The sequence below is a fragment of the Cydia pomonella genome, chromosome 22 (assembly GCF_033807575.1).
Source record: "Cydia pomonella isolate Wapato2018A chromosome 22, ilCydPomo1, whole genome shotgun sequence".
Taxonomy (NCBI): Eukaryota; Metazoa; Arthropoda; class Insecta; order Lepidoptera; family Tortricidae; genus Cydia; species Cydia pomonella.
Genome location: NC_084724.1, coordinates 9,235,599 through 9,254,211, shown reverse-complemented (window position 1 = coordinate 9,254,211; position 18,613 = coordinate 9,235,599).

The window sequence follows — 18,613 nt, the reverse complement described above, 5'->3', positions numbered from 1 at the left end:
ATATATATGTATATATATAGTATATTTGTATATTATATTGATATGTATATGTTATTATATGTATTTTTGTTTGATTTGTTTTTGCTGTTGTAATTGTAGCACCGCTCACAATCTCTCTGCTTAACCTTAAGGTTGACTGGTAGAGAATGGCTCGTGGCATTAAGTCCGCCTTTTGTACTATTTAGATAAGGTAAGATTGTTTTTCTTTTGTGCAATAAAGATTAAATAAATAAATAAAACACCGAATTTCGCAAATTTCGGGCATCCTTCTCATTTACTGCAGAGAAGGCATGATTAGAGTGAGAGAAATACTTGAGAGATATTCGCTGATGTAGCCCTGTCTCCACCACACCATCTGATGTGGGATTCATAGCCAAGAGAGAGATTTTTTACAAAAATGTTCGTAAATTGTACGTTGATATTTAAGGCCTACAAATATGGTCATATTAAGTACCTGTCTAAAACCCACCAAATTTGTAAACAGGAAGCTAGTCCCGGTCCCGAAAACTTCCGGACTAGAATTATTACCAGGATCGCAACCCGTACTGTGTTCTATTCGTTCGTAACAAGACGATCATTCACCTGGAAATGTTTACCCTTTTAGGAAAAAGTGCTTGAATTTTTTTCTGCCCTCCGGCCGAAAAGTGTCAACTTAAATAGTATAAGACATACCTTACCAAGGTATCATTATCATCATTTTAGCCTCCAGTCGCCCACTGCTGAGCATTGGCCTCTCTTCTTGTACGCCACTTATCCCGATCCTGGGCTAGTCGCATCCAGAAGTGTCCCGCGATTTTTCGAATGTCATGCACCCAGCCAACGGACGCCAGGCGCTTCTTTCATCCGAAAGCGGCCACAAATCCGTCAACATTTTGGTCCACCTGCCATCACTCTGCCTGGCAACATGTCCCGCCCAATTCCATTTCAGCTTGGTAATGACCTTACCCACGTATTGCATCTTGGTGCGGCGTCGGATCTCGACATCCTAACCAGTATACTATTCTATATTAAACTATAAAGTGCATAAATAGTGTAATCGGACTTACCACATTAGCAAGTACTTGATCCAATGCGTACACGCATATAGTAATACTTTGCGCCCTCATTAATGTTTGTTTACCGAGCGTAAAGTAACAGCAAGGCCGAACTTAATTATAATAAGCATTTCATCTCAGCCGGGTTTTGTAATTATTTTAATTTTTATGTCAACGTTACAACATGTTAACGTGTTAACTAGAGTCGGTTAAGTTTAATTGAGGTTTCTTTTGTTTTTTATCTATTGTCACATTATAAAAAATACATTTTCCTACTCCTCTACTGTTATCTGTCATTTATGCATTCATTAACACGAATATAAGAACATACATAAAAGATTTCAAGAAAAGTCTATATTGTCTATTCCTCATAAAAGCTCTTGTGCTTTTATAAGCTATAATGTTACTGCGATTAATGGCTACCAACCTAACAAAACCAAAACGAATACAGTTTTAAACTAAGTGCATTGATGCCAACTTACAAAATATTCATTTGGTTGCATACTAAAAATAATTACTTCATAAGTCAGAAACACGCATGTGACACCCGTAATATAGCAACACCCATAGACTACGAAGACCGCTTAGCGTTGCTTGTTAGTCTCCGTAGGCTACGGTGGCCAAAATTGAGAAAAAACTGTCCAAAAAATTAATTTAGCGAGTAGCAAGTACCAGGGCCTCATGAGTTACGAGGAGGTGTCGCCGACCGGCCGGCCGCGGCCCGGGGCGGGCCGGGCGCGTAACAAGGTATGCTCGCGCATCTTGGCTATATACTTTTGCTGTAATTTGTTTACCTAAATTAAGATTTATTTTTGTTGACTCGTAGGAAAAATATTGTATGCAACGTTGTATAAGTAGGTCAAAAATTTCTCGTGGCGTATTCCTTTACAATGTTCGCCTACGCCTTCGGCTCCTCAAACTCACTCACGCCACTCGCCTTTTTTGACCCTTCTTATACAACTGATGCATAAAATACTATTACAGTACATATGGGGCTACTTTATAGCACTAGTGCGAGAAGTAGCATATTACGTTACTGTGTCGAACATTTAAAGGGCCATATGTACTGTAAAACGTTGTACGATACATGTGCGAATAGGTAATTCGCAACTCGTGTCGATTTAAAACACTCCCTTCGGTCGTGTTTTAATTTATCGCCACTCGTTTCGAATTTCCTATTTTTCGCACTTGTATCGTAATGTACTATTTTAATACAGTCTTTATTTTTAATATGTCGGCGGACATTTATAGAAATTTTCTATGGACAATTAATTATCCTTCATTGTAACCCTTTAAGAGGAAAGGGGGCGGTCGTTTCTCCATACATTTTCCTCCCTGGGTATTGACGTTATAGTAAACATTTTTAAATAAATTGAAATATAGTAACCTTAGCTATGCCCCTACTTATGTTTTTTTTTTTAGATTTTTTGATTAATATAAATGAATAAGTAATATAAATAAATATTATAGGACATTATTACACAAATTGACTAAGTCCCACAGTACACAGTAAGCGCAATAAGACTTGTGTTGTGTTAATGTGGATGTTGTGTTGTGTATTATGTTAAATTTTTATAATTTTAAGTTATTATTGTAAAAAGTAGAATTTCATACAAATTTTTGATTCATCCTAACTCTTATAATAAATAATAATTCGAAAGAAAAAAACAAACCTAGGGGCATAGCTGTTGTTTGGTATAAAACAAATTGTGTCAAAATATTTTCATTAATGCTAATATCCAGAGAGGAAAATGAGGACTAAGTTTATATGAAAAGGCGATTTCGTGCGGGTCCTCCACTTTCGTCTTAATTTCTGGTTTATTTTTCAACATTTTGTGAGAATTTTCCAACTTTGAAAACATTCTGCAACTTATTGCTATGTGCGAACTTGGTGGTGGAACTATGAACTTTCATCTTCGTATTATTTGGCAGCTGTCAAATAAGAAATATGTCCCACACCCACTAGGGCCACTTCGCCCGCTTCACAGTCACGGAGCGAATAAGTTTTCGTAGTTTTAAGTAACGTAAACTTGGCTGTTAATTCTCTACAGTAACAAATGCACGTGGAATATATAAAAGTTGAGTCAAACTGCAGGTAATTTTCAGAATGACCGCCATCTTTCGTTACGAAAGGTAGCAAGAACCTACCCAAACTAAGTACAAAAATAGTTTGTGCATCTAATCTACAATATCTACATCTTAATAACTTCAATACTGCAAGAGTCAGCCAAGCCGTCAGTTTTATGAACTGTATTTTTATCACTATAAGTACGTCTCGTGTCGTGTCGAATGATAGTCTCTAGGATTCTAGAGTTCCATCAATTTTTTTTTTTATTAGGCTTAAAAAATACCGTAGATCTTACTTAAATGTTGCATTTCTAATAAATAAATTAACATGGTAAACTTCCAAAATACGTCTACAATCGTTAAAAATGAACGGTCATCGGGACTATCATGCTACGCCAGAGGTAGATATATAAGTTATGTACCCTTTTATAATTACGAATACAAGATCTTTATTCGTTCCAACAACGTGACAATTAAACAGTGTTCAGTAAATTATGCAAGTAGGCATTGAGAGAATTGAGAATATTAAGTTAAAGAGTTCATTTACATCGTGCGCCGTCGTCAATTGTCTGTAGGTAAGATTGTCTTAATTATTTCCTTTTGTTCGTGATGGGTGGCCACGAAACATCACGTTACAGGCGAATCTTAATTCGGCGACTGGAGTCGAAGTATGGGGAAGGTCTCCAAATTGAAAACTTTCTTAAACCAAAAATTGTCAGGAGTTTACGAATACTTTTCCCAAATGGATTCTTTCTTCATCTTGCAGATCTGCATGTGCAACTCATCTTTATTTTTGCATGATAATATACCTAGGAGGCAAACGATCAGATACCTAGCTGATTACCTACCGTCGCCCATGGACACCTGCACACCCTACACCAGAGACTGTATGAGAGTACGCTCTTTTCTTGAAGGTTTGAAGATCGTATCGGTCCGGAAATACCGTGGGCGATAGTTCATTCCTCAGATAAGCTTTTACTCAATACGCTGAACCTCTCCCACTTTTCGTTTCCTTAGGGAACGGCTTGCAAATTTTCATCATTGACTTATCAAGCTCCTTTTACGACAATCACTATTGGTCGTTTTTAGGGTTCCATAGCCAAATGGCAAAAAACGGAACCCTTATAGATTCGTCATGTCCGTCTGTCTGTCCGATTATGTCACAGCCACTTTTTTCCGAAACTATAAGAGCTATACTGTTCAAACTTGGTAAGTAGATATAATCTACTTACCAAGTTTGCGCAAGAGACACTTCCAAAGTGGAAAAATGTGTGTCCCCCCCGTAACTTCTATAATAACAGAATGAAAAATCTAAAAAAAAAATATATGATATACATTACCATGCAAACTTCCACCGAAAATTGGTTTGAACCAGATCTAGTAAGTAGTTTTTTTAATACGTCATAAATGGTACGGAACCCTTCATGGGCGAGTCCGACTCGCACTTGGCCGCTTTTTTTCATAACAAACGTCCTTGCCAGGGCCAGAGATTGTTTGCCTCGCTTAAAAAACTTGGCCGCCTAAACTTCTTTCGTGATTTTCCTTTTCACCAGCCTTTATAAAACTGTACAATTCCATTAAAAGTATTTTCTTTATGCAACAGTCCTTTCATGCAGCATATAATAGGTATTCAATAGGTAAGGTTAATGACGCTCGAGAATCAAAACATGTTTGTCTATGTGTGCGCAGCTGCGCTGATACAAAGGCTCATCTGGCGAGATATGTGTTCAGGGAACTTGGAATATGTGTTGTTGTTTAATGAATTTGCATTTAATTACCTATCTTATATACCTGAAGCAATGTTTTAATTGAATTATTCTTAAAAACTTCGTGAAATGTTCTGGAACCTCAATTTTTTTTTATTGTCTTATACCATATGTTAGTGGGGAAGGCCAACAAGTGAACTCCTCAGCAATTTCAGGGATACCTATTTATAATGTGAAAATTTAACTTTTTCTAACCTGTGCCGTACGAATGGCTGATATTAGTAGAATCATTATGAACGAAGGCTTTTTTTTATCATTTTCAATGTTCATTACTTTCTTTATTAAAATAATATTTTTTTATAAGTATCCACATGACATAACAGCTGTCACTTTTTAACACCGCTTAAAAGAAAGTGACAGACGCTGTCATTAGGTATTATGCTATCGCGCGTGGATAACTGCAGCCAAAATATCCGTTTTGGGTGTGAATGTTGGCTCTTTCTAATCACTATAACAGGAAATTATTCATTCATAAATATCCAGGTTTACCTGCATCCCTATATAAGGCGATAGTTTAACGCAATAACAAACCACTACGTACCAAAATAGCTACGTAAAGGGAAACCAAAGTTCAAAGTCTCTTAATGGTAATGACGTTTGAGTATGAGTAGCTTTGCTGGTTCACTGCCATTATTACTGGCAATTATTCATACATAACTATCATACATACGTTTACCTGCATCCTATATAAGGCGATTAATTTAAGCAATGAAAAAATATAAGGGTAGGTACTTAGTAAATAAATATTTAAAAACTTAAGCTATTATATTATGTTATTTAAAATTCGCAAGTCATCGTCATTTTTATTAGGGTTCCGTAGCCAAATGGCAAAAAACGGAACCCTTATAGATTAGTCTTGTCCGTCTGTCTGTCCGTTTTTTCCAGCCACTTTTTTCCGAAACTATAAGAACTATAACTTGGTAAGTAGATGTATTCTATGAACCGCATTAAGATTTTCTCACAAAAATAGAAAAAAAAAAACAATAAATTTTGGGGGTTCCCCAACTGAAAGTCAAAAAAAGTTTTTTATATATTGAGGAGGATTATAGATTGATTTATAGGTCTTCAAAAATGATATTGAGGTTTCTAATATCATTTTTTTAGAAACTGAATAGTTTGCGCAAGAGACACTTCCAAAGTGGTAAAATGTGTCCCCCCCCCCTGTAACTTCTAAAATAACAGAATGATAAAACTAAAAAAAATATATGTAGTACATTACCATGCAAACTTCCACCGAGAATTGGTTTGAACGAGATCTAGTAAGTAGTTTTTTTTAATACGTCATATATGGTACCCCTCATGGGCGAGTCCGACTCGCACTTGGCCGCTTTTTGTAATTTTATTTTAACTTAGTGTATGCGTGTCGTCATGATCTATCTCTTTTTTGTATAAGTTTGTCTATTGTGTGTATTTGATTTCGGTTTATTTAATGTTTCTCTCCTTTTGTCTGTTACCTTCCATGATTATTTCTCACTTGATGGTCTCATCGGTAGATCAGCGCTGGAAGTCGCCAGAAACATGTCGTGACACTTTTTTCTCACTATGTTCTCTTTTATGTATGTCTATTGACTGTTTGTTTGTTTACGAATAAAAATAATTCTATTCTATTCTATCAGGTGAAATAAAAGATTGGCACAACAATTAGTCTCTTTACCACCCTTATCAAACGGCTTCCCGAACCAATCACCTCTTTCAACACATTCGGATGCCAGTAATAATACAATAAGTGACGACACCCACCTTAACACTCGCCAAGCCTAACGATTTCGATGAAATTTTCTATATGAGGGTTTTCGGAGGCGAAAAATCTAGGTCTTATCTCTGGGAAAACGTGCATTTTTGTGTTTTTATATATTTTCCGAGCAAAGCTTGGTCTCCCTTATATTACATACTTATATATGTACATAGAAAACACCCATGACTCAGGAACAAATATCTGTGTTCATCACACAAATAAATGCCCTTACCGGATTCGAACCCAGGACCATCGGCTTCATAGGCAATTAGGCAGGGTCACTACCCACTAAGTCAGACCGGTCCTCTTGGCTAGGCGCCCTGAAAGGATTGGACTAAGAACCTTCTCAGTTTAATATAGTTTGGCCCAGGACTGTCTCATTTCAAACATAGACAGAGAATCATACCTACTGTCTTTGTCTTACGCTTGTACTAGCACCCAAAAGGAAGGGATGAGTATAGTTTTCCTGGTTTTTACTGTGTTGTTTGCCAGACTATTTTTTCTCGTTTTACACTTAAATTTCTCTTAAACAATTTTCCAGATATAATTCTCGCGCGATGCACCGAGGTCACTGACCTCACAATACGACGTGACAATATTGACTCGCATCGCATGAGAGCGATATCGCAAACAAATATGTGCCCAAATGATAGCATCGGGATGGGTGACCTCGAGGGAGATGTACTTGCTAGATCTATTTGGACAGAACACTTATTATGTCGAATATAACAAGAAATAAAATACTGGTGGAACCGGCTTGGAACTACCTAATGCAAGAACAGAAAAATCCGTGACACGTGATTTTTTTTTTTTTTATACTATGTCGGTGGCAAACAAGCATACGGCCTGCCTGATGGTAAGCAGTCTCCGTAGCCTATGTACACCTGCAACTCCAGAGGAGTTACATGCGCGTTGCCGACCCTAACCCCACCCCCCTCGTTGAGCTCTGGCAACCTTACTCACCGGCAGGAACACAACACTATGAGTAGGGTCAAGTGTTATTTGGCTGCGGTTTTCTGTAAGGTGGAGGTACTTCCCCAGTTGAGCTCTGCTCTAGATCTGGAATGACATCTGCTGTGCTGTGCCCTACCACACAAGGCGAGATGACATTCACATTGCCCATACCTCTCTTTTGGACGTAGTTTAAGGACATACCCGGGTCATAATACCCGGGTGAATGTCTATTCTGCCCATTCCAGTGATTCATTTCAGCTCGTGTGTATTGCGCCTTGTTTTGTTTTTAACCGTTCTATGACCAGAAAAAAAAACAAAAGCAGGTATTCGGTAAAACGGCCGTCATCTTTGACGTTGTTTGATTGAAATAAAAGGTCTTGCAGACCTGGGCCTACCTAAAATTTTGTATAATAGTAAATTACTATAGATGCCGGGAAACGAGGGATTGCAGGCCAAGTAGATATAAACGCATAGCGATACGCGGCCGGCAACCCCTGTTTCTCGCCGAGATTTGTAGTGTTTTTCTCAAATTTGCAATGAATAAAAGATCAGTTTGTTTTATTCGTAGGTTTACACAGCTAAAAACAAACTTACGATTCTAATACTACGAGTAGGTAGTGTAAATCAATACACTTTAGGTGTGCAAGGCTCTATGAAATTCCTTTACATATCATCTTCAATCATCGCACCGGATACGTAGTATTTCCGGACCTAATTTGAAGTAAGTCATGTCAACATTTCATTGCAAGTTTGAGAAAAATTCCATTAAGGACGTCTCGATATCACAAATAAACAATAGGATCCGAATGAGTGACCTCGAGAGAGATGTACTTGCGGCTATTAGATGTAGTTGTTTGGACACAACACTTATTTTATTCAACGGTACTGCCTTATGACCAGTGCACAATTAAAGTATATTTCAACTACGAGTACCTACATTCGGTCGTGACCACGGGATGTTAGGATACTTGGGATAGGCCTAAATAGAGGGATTATGTGTTAGTAGGTAGGTGCACAAGGCTGAATCCAGGGGGCCCATGGTGGTCATGAGTTATGCTCATGACCAGAAATTTCTGTGCCATTAGAAAAAACACGTTGCCTCTCCTCAACACCTTAACGTTGTTAAATTTACTATTTTTATTTCTTCCGACAAAATTTTCACGTGAAAAGAATTCAACCTACATTAATTAGCACAGTTATACCTAAAGTCACGGTAACTCATAAAAACAAACCGGGAACAGCTAAACGAAACCGATTTATTCTCAAAGGAAAGTGAAAGAAAGCCGGTGGCCGATACATCATTTTCATCACGCGACGGATTGCACTAACAGCTACACGTTTAACTGACCATTGGAAAGCCTTCTCTCGTTGCAATAAGGTTTATATATGGTTAATTTTCTACGCCAATGATTGTAAGGAAGCGAGTGAGGTAGAATCTTAACTTTTTTCTTAGCGAGCGTGAGTGGTCGTTAGAAATTCCTACCGGCCAGTGTCAGTTACCGCAGAGGCGTTTTTATGTGGTCATTCGATTAGTGCTTTAGTCTGTCATACTGACTCGGCTGACTCCATTGCGGATGCTAGGGTTCACCTTCCAGGAGTCATGCTCTTAGCTTAGCAACAAGAAAAACAACCTACTAACTTAAGTAAATAAATAGGCTTCAAAAGTGAATAAGTAATAACAAAATACAATTGAAATTGTCTACGGTGACGACCAAATAGAGCATACAGCCTATGTAGTCACAAGAAAAGAGACAACCCATGATGATAACATTATAAGCACATAAATCCAAAGACCGAAAATGCTGCAAAGAGAACATTTTTTTAATAACATATAGGAAGAAGGGTCACATCTGATGACTGCGACGGTCCTTATATATGCAATATGCAATGCCGGATTAACCTGTAGGAAGCACATAAATCAGTAGCTTAAGGCATCACATCTAAGGGGGCATCACCTAAATCCTTAGAATTCTATGAAAAACCCCAACATTCTTTAGAAATGCTTAAACTTTAAGTTAAAAAATGGATACTTTAATTAAGCCTTAAAGCATCAAAAGTATCCATTTTTTAACTTCAGATATGTGTAAAATGCCTCTAATCCTATGAAAAACAGCCAGCAAATCAGCGTAAAACTATCTAGCTACAATTACATGAGAGCCGGCGTGTGCCTCTATTGTGCAATGATTGTTCTACAGTAATGAGCAGATTGTGCTGAGATTGTTCACTTTTTACGCCTATATCGATATGCTTCGTAAACGCACACTATTATGGAATTAGCGATGGATGATATTATGTTTTTGTTGCGTAATTGGAGACACGAAAATATTGAGTTTATTGTCTTTTTAATGACTGAGCGCAACAAGGTTAGATTCAAGTTCAACTTGCATTTATAGACTTTAATGAAGTTTTTTAAATTATTTCTTGACGTTGCTACTACCATCCTGAATATGTGGTTCAGAGAAGTCCTCCAAACCTACAAGGAAAGAGTGTACTCCCACAACCCGTCTGATGTTACGGATGACGGTGATCGCTTTCATCACTTCGTCTGTTCGTTTGTCTCCTATATAATACAAAAATATAGGTATATTCTTAAATCGAGGACCGGTCGAGAGGTGAGCAGAGACAGAGACAAAACTAATTAAGAAAAACCATAGCCAGCCTACTTTGTCAGTAGAAAAAGGCGCGAAATTCAAATTTTCTATTGGACGATAAACCCTTCGCGTCTACGTATTTTAAATTTGCCGCTTTTTTCTACTGACGTAAATGACTTCAAAGACTATATTTTAAAATGTTGAATGAGAAATCAATCCCTTTGAAAAGTGTTCGATGTAATACGTACACTGGAAAAAGCTGAATCTTATATCAGGAAAGGTAAAACGCAAAAATCACGTTATTGGCTGTTTCACTTTCATCATGTTTTCCAGGTTCCAGCCACATCTTTGTAGGTACTATCGCCTCATCGGGAAGGGATGCTTTATCAATATTTTGGTGCCACAAGCGACAATAGCGTTAGACTATTGTAGTAAAGGATTTAGCTAGCCCATATTTAGTAAACTGTGGCTCGAACGTCCCGTCCTACTATTTTTTCCGTCGGTGGCCATGTTTGTAAACGGTCGTTCGTGAATGAATTTCGAATTTCGAACGGTTTCCGGAAAACGGCGGGAGCGTGGAACGCGAGGGTCATGGATTTTTATTAGGTTGATACCTATTGTGTATTCTATGTATTTAAGTATAATACATATATCGTTGTCTGAATACCCACAACCGTGGGACTTAGTCAATCTGTGTAAGAATGTCCTATAATATTTACCTATTTAATATATTGGGTCATTACCAATGAAATTGGCGTTTTTGTTCATAAGTATTAGTCATGTCATAGTTTATTTATTTTAATAGTAACTTCTAAGTATTTTTTAATTTCATTAGTGCGCTACATAACAACGATTTTACATACCATTATTTGCTACTTTTATTGTGTTATGTATTCAGAATACCGCCCTGAAAACAGCTCTTTTCATGTGCTGCCGGCTCGAGTATTTAAATTGCTTATATTTTTTTGACGGGACAGATAAAAAAAATATATAACATAGAAAATGTGCCTTAAAAATGTCTCAGATTACTCGCAAAAATTTGTTTGGTTTGAAAATAATCGAACGGTTTCCGGAAAACGGCGGGAGCGTGGAACGCGAGGGTCATGGATTTTTATTAGGTTGATACCTATTATGTATTCTATGTATTTAAGTATAATACATATATCGTTGTCTGAATACCCACAACCGTGGGACTTAGTCAATCTGTGTAAGAATGTCCTATAATATTTACCTATTTAATATATTGGGTCATTACCAATGAAATTGGCGTTTTTGTTCATAAGTATTAGTCATGTCATAGTTTATTTATTTTAATAGTAACTTCTAAGTATTTTTAAATTTCATTAGTGCGCTACATAACAACGATTTTACATACCATTATTTGCTACTTTTATTGTGTTATGTATTCAGAATACCGCCCTGAAAACAGCTCTTTTCATGTGCTGCCGGCTCGAGTATTTAAATTGCTTATATTTTTTTGACGGGACAGATAAAAAAAATATATAACATAGAAAATGTGCCTTAAAAATGTCTCAGATTACTCGCAAAAATTTGTTTGGTTTGAAAATAATCCGCAAAATTCATTGTATGAAAAATCGAATTTCGTTAAAGTTCTCCATACAAAACGCCAATTTCATAGGTAATGACCTAATAGTCTGTCAAGCCGGAAAGGGGACGGCATCTTCTCCATACAAACGTAGTCCCTATTTTTCTCTCTGGACATTGATATTATGGAAAATATTTTTACATAATTTGATTAACCATAGCAATGCCAGACGGTCTATTTTGATTATTGTAAAAAATAGTTGCGAAACACAGATTTCATACTAATTTTTAAATGCTCCTTTTATACTCTTATAATAGTCAAAAATTCGTAAAAATCAAACACAGGGGCATTACTGTGGTTGATATACAACAAATTGTGTCCAAATATTTTCAATAATTTTAATATCCAGAGGAAAATTATGACTACACGTTCATGTGAAAAGGCGCGCGGGTCCTCCACTATCGTCTTAAGCAGAAGGCCATATAGTAAACACCCCTATAATGGAACAGGCACCAGTAATGGGATGGTATAGACAAATCCTGTATAACAAGTATTTAGGATCAGTTTTTAAACGTTCACAACATTTTACCATAAACAAGATCCAAAGAGCTGCTTAAGTTTAATTTTTCATTGATATATTTTAGTTTGAAAATGAATGACCCATACATCCCATGACTGGAGCAAAAAACCATAGTTTTAATTGGTTAATAATATGGAAACCAATTGCAGTAGCTTTCATTAAATACATAGAAAACATAAAGGACGAATTGGACATTCAACTTTTAAAGCATAACGCGGTAGGAATTTTACAGATGTCGGTGAAATACCTATCAATAATACTCCAATTTTTTTCTTAAATGTTCCATGATTGGAGCCGTTAACATAGTGCCTCGTATATTCCACGTGTATATTTAGCTACCAGACACACGTACCCACACACAGTGTTGGCCGAAACTTTAATGCAATTGACGATTAACCATTTAAAATTGTACCGTAAACTGTAACCATCCGTTACGGTTCATGGTTCAATTTATAATGGTTAATGGTCAACTGCCCACACACGTACACGTTCGGCCACAGTAAATATCTATGGCTAAACGTTGAAATAATAAAATTTTATTTACCAAATACATATTCCAGCGAGTACCTAACCACATTAAGCTACGTAATAGTTTATAAAAACTTTGGCAAATCATTATCGCGGTTGGGTGGTTTAAACAATCGTTTTATTAAATTCTCCTTAATTGTTAAATAAAACCACAATATATATTATTAAGTAATGTATTACTGTATGTGACATAATCTACTTGTCACAAGAATTTAGCCATCGCCTTACAATGGGCCACGCCGTGGCCAGGACTATAAGTAACTGCGAAAATCGTCAATGGGGAAGGCGGCTGAAAGCTAATTATCGATGGCGCCACTAGAGTTTGAGAAAACTCGACCAACTCATTGTATGAAAATTATAGCTTAAAAAAATGTATTTAATAAACTAATGTTTAATAAAACTTCATGATTAAACTCTCTGTATAAGTATTTAACTTTGTCTCTGAGACCGAGAATCTGTCGGATGTTTCAAAGCCATTCAAATAAAAAGTTTTGTTTTGACAGGAGCATGTAGGATATTTTCATGTAATAATTGTCTGTTTAACGCAATAAAATGGATATCCTCATGAAAAATATGGACTTTTGAGTGTAACACAGTTAATAGCACTTTTATGGGAACGCAAGGCACCCGTAAAAGGAAAAAAAAGACCTCGTAGAAAGTTTAAGTATATTTGGCTATGTACTGTTTTCACTCGAAAATATTATGCTTAAAATATCAAGGACAATGTACAATATCAACAAGTTAATATTTTATGACCAAAATAATAATTTTCAATAGAATCCAGCATTAAATGTCGATTATGAGTCACCAACAGAATTCGCCTGTGATGTAAATTCTTCCAGAGATATCAATGCAGATTCAAAGCGCCCACCTCTGATCATGTCTAATATTAAAAAGTATTTAGACCGGTACATATATATCTCATTAAATAGGGTTGTTTCCATCTACAAATCTTAGGGCAGAATTGTATCCCAATAAATTCTTTTGGATTATAAGAACATGTTAAACTATTTTTAGGGGACCTGTAATGACCATATTTTTGTAAATATTGAATTTAAAATATCTTTTGTGTGCCAAAATCAACAAGTCACATGACCAAACTCGAAACGTCTTTGAAGATTCTGATGACGTCACAACTCTCGGATTGACACTGTTGACAGTTAGACGATAAACAACAAATGACAAATGTCAGTTGACAGCTCATATCTTCTACGTGTGTATGTAGTTATGTGTCAAACCGTAAACTGTGACGTCACACAATTTTCAAAGAGCGTTTTGGGCGCGAAAGCATCCGTCAAAATCTATTTTGTTAATTTAACATATTTAAAGCCGTTTTTAGTATATAAGTTGAATTTTAGGGCAACTTTTAGTTAATATAGAACATAATACAAGCGTTTCAAAAAATTGGAAACAACCCTATTATTACATAACTTATTTGATTGTGGTAACTCACATTTCCATTAACTATTATGATAATTTATTTATTCAAAGAAATAAGGTGGGGCCAAACTAATGTCATGTCACAAACTCTAGTGGCGCCACCTAGTAGCAAAGTTTGGCAGCCGCCTTCCCCATTGCGGGCGTTTTCTGTTACTCTAATTACGTTTAATAAGAGTAAAAGAGAAAGATCCCCGCAATTTTCGATTTTCGCGGTAGGCCCCCTGGCCCCACTGGTGCGTTGCGTTGCGTCGCATGAGTCGCGTCGTCGAAAAGCATTAATGTGGCCTGTCATCAAAAATATGTATCGTTGACGTTGACGCTATTTACGACGAAATAACGCGATACAATGCAACACATCGCATCGCAACGCACCACGCTTACGCCACAGAATAAATACTACCGTACAGAAATTACACTTCCTACAAAACCGAAATTTGACAGCGATTCAGGGTCGAAACATGCTGTCCCTTTCTAATGTATGGCACTATCCCTTTCGGCTATTTAGGGTTGTCAAAATGCAAGTCATTATCTTATCTGTGGTCGTGCACGCATAGGGACGTTAAGGTGTGCCCTAATAATTGCTCGGAGTATTGCTGAGCCGAAAGGACCCGAGAATGACCGAAAGGAGGAGTGTCCCCCTACTGCTTACGCTCCGTAGCGATCAAAACGCAACTGTCGCACTAATATGGAAGAGTGATAGAGAGACAACAAGCGTTTCGTTGTCTTAGCGATAGCGATTGTCACCTTGGCTAGGCCGGCTGGGGGTTCCTCTCTTACGGTCTCATTTTAAAACTACATGCTGAAAAAAAAATGGTGAAATCTTTTTATCTGATACTCCCGTACATGTTATCTCTTAATATCCACTCTGAAACAATTTCATTTAATAGAAAATTACACAGTTGTATCGAAATTAAATAACTATGTCCATTATTTTCCCTTTCATGTGATTAATTTTGGCCTAATAGTTAGATAAGTTATTGCAATACGTACGTCAATGAAATGAAAATTACTCATTTATTATGTATACATGTACATATGTAAGTTCTACTGAATACATGCCAGTTTTCCTGATGTTTTGTGGTTATTACGCAAATCTGAAAGTTGTTGATAATATGTATTGTACAACCAACATATATTTGCAAATAAAATGTCAATACAGCGTTTTCCTGAATGCATCCAAACAAGGCTCCGAGAGCGCTTTGCTACCCAATCTAATTTGTTTAAAGTGTTAAAACATAAAAAAAGACGTTTGAAAGATATAATTGCGTTTTTTTTTTAACTCATAAGAAAATCTTTATTTACAATAACAATATACATAATGGGTATATACAGATGACTACTGTAACTAGCTTATATCTAAAATAGGCCCTTGAGGCATTGTACCAAGGATGCTAGCGGCATTTTGTATCGCAATACTGATAAGTTATACGTTGTGCGAGGAAGCCGCCAGCTCTTCGGTCACCGGTTACGTCAACCAGACGGTTCGCGATTTCTCCAAAAAACTTGTGCGCGCTGGGACCCCATGGACCTAGAGTTTCAACGCCAAATGGTACAAAATGGTACTCACTACCGAGGCTCTTATATTTATTACGTTTCAAAATTTCGGCGCTTTCCGCCCCTGCACCCGCTTTTACATTAGTCCGTTGGAGGTGGGACGGTGCCAGTGTGTCTACGCAGATAGCATCCCACATTAATATTCGTCCCAAGCTCCAAGGGACCAAGGACACCCCATCAGGCCTCTTGCCATCATCCCTGATAATGCCAATCGGCTCAAGAAGAGCAGGCACATTGATGGTGGCAAGAGATCGACGGATTATGTCATTAAGCGACGCATGCCTTGAAAAACGACCTGCACTTTTTTGACAAGATAATCCATGCGTTTAGCCTCATTTTAAGGTGGAGGTACTTCCCCAACCTCCTAAGTATATTCTCTGTTTCTCAGTAATCAATACATAATCGATAAAATAGAATTAAACATAATGTCCGATAAAGATAAATCCCAATTTCAGTCATGAGCCAACCTTGATCAGTATCAATACTAAGATTAATACGTAAATAAGTACATAAGATACGGCACATTAGATAATGTGAGAAAAGCTATACATTTGAAGGACTTTATCACAACAACTCTAGGTTCAATTTCGGTTAGCATCAGACATATTTACTAGGTGTGTACTCGGACGGTACAAAGAGGATATGATAAGATTCTAGTCTTGTTTGTCCAATAACGAACATCTTGGATTTTTTTATTTATTTATAAATACACATAGTGTACTAAACTGTTAATTTTTGGAAAGTTTTCTCATGAAACGTCAAAACCATGAGTCAAAACGATTCATTCAGGCATTCTCGGATTTCTCGGCTCCTTTCGGCTCAGCATTGCTCCGAGCAATTATTAGGGTTGGCACAACTTGATGTCCTTTTGCATTGAATATAATGACTTGAATTTTGACAAAGCCGACTAAATAGCCGAAAGGGATAGTGCCAGACATTAGAAAGAGACAGCATGATTCATCCCTGAATCGCTGTCAAACTTCGGTATTGTAGGAAGTTTCTTTTCTGTACGATAGTACTAGGTATTACTTATTCTGTGGTAGGGGTACTTGAGACCGAGTCAGGTTAAGAAATTCGTTGTGGTTTTGATATGACCTTAACGATCTGTCATGCTGATTATGCGTAATGTAATGAAGTGAAAGTCGTGCGAGATGTCAAAACCAATTAAAAATAGTAACAAATTATAAAATCTGAAACGGGCTCCTAAAAAAGATTTGAAAATTTGATTTCATTTACCTATTCTATTCATTTTTTTTATGATTTATATGTCTATTGGACAGCGCACACAAAAGTTAATTATTAAGGGTAAAAGGAAAGGGGATAGCCGCTTCTGCACGTAGTCCCCATTTTTCTCCCTGGATATTGACACTATAGAAAATGTTTTTACATCTTTTGATTTATATTCACCATAGCTATGCTCCTGATGTTTGACTTTTTTTTAATTTTTTATTTATTGTAAAAATTGGGAGCGAAAAACAGCTAACTCTTATGATAATTAAAGATTCGAAAAAAAATATATGGTCATAGCTGTGGTTGATATACGAGTACAACAAACTGTGTCACAATATTTTTTTTTTAACAACAAAATTACACAGCATTACAGTATATACTAATGCACTGCGAAATTTAGGACAGAAAGTATATAAATTAATGCATACACATCAGGTACAGAATACAATCTGGGTCTAGGTAGGTCAATATTATTTTAAGTTATATATCCGTACACAAATAGAAGGGTATTGATCATTAAATTGTGTTATACAAGAAATATAGAATAACAAAACTCAGAAGAACCTTAATAACTAACTGAGGACGGACGGTCATCCATTACCGTGCAATGGTTTTTGCATTGCTCACAAATTTGCCTCCAACTACTGGCAAAAAGATCGCAGTCTGGAGCCGACTGGAGAAGACAAGTGCGTTGATGTAGTGCAAAGCACGAACCAGTGGTGATTGCCTGTACGCCTTCGTGCGCACTTTAGGAGCCGCAAGTAAGTCGCGATTACGAGGCCTAAAATTGAAATTTGCCACGGACAGGGAAGGGATGAGGAGGCGTTTTAATAATGTTAATATCCCCAGAGGAAAATGAGGACAACGTTTGTATGGAGAACCCGGCCGTGGCTTATCCTCTTATGGCGTTATTCATAAAAGCGTTACTGGCCAGAATAGGGAGTATTACTGCACCTTTCGTAACCACAGAGTAACTTATACATACTGTGTCTTAAGCTGTTTTTTGACAAGTTTTCACAGATAATAAAATATGACATTGATGCATCAAGGTTTGTTTACGTTATCGCTCGAATATGCAAGAGTGATAGAGAGGTTAGTCAACGAAATTTTGATTTTCTTGTTTCGCGGTAGACCCTCAGATTGTGATGGATTGTGGTAGTGGCGCCCCCTACGCAGAGTTTCGCGTAAAATTCCCTATTAGCTATGAATCGTTTCGTTTGTCTTTATCTGTCATTATGACTTATGTATATGTAATTAACGGTCGTTGTGGAGATCTTTTCGAGACTTGATGGCCGATATGATGATAATGATAATAATAGAATTAGGAATAACATTATAAATAATAGATTTTTTTCGCATAATTTGGGATGACCGGTGACCGTAGAGCTGGCAGCTTCCTCGCTCAAAGAATTAGTCTTGCGATACAGCGAGGTAATGCTGCCAGCATCTACGGCACCATGCCGAAGGAGGATAGTTTTTAGTATTTTATTTAAAGACTAGTATTATTTATTTTTAGCCCTAGGTTTTAAGTTTTGTAGTTTAGTATTTAGTATAAGTACATTTTTAAGTATTTGTCTTTGCATATTAT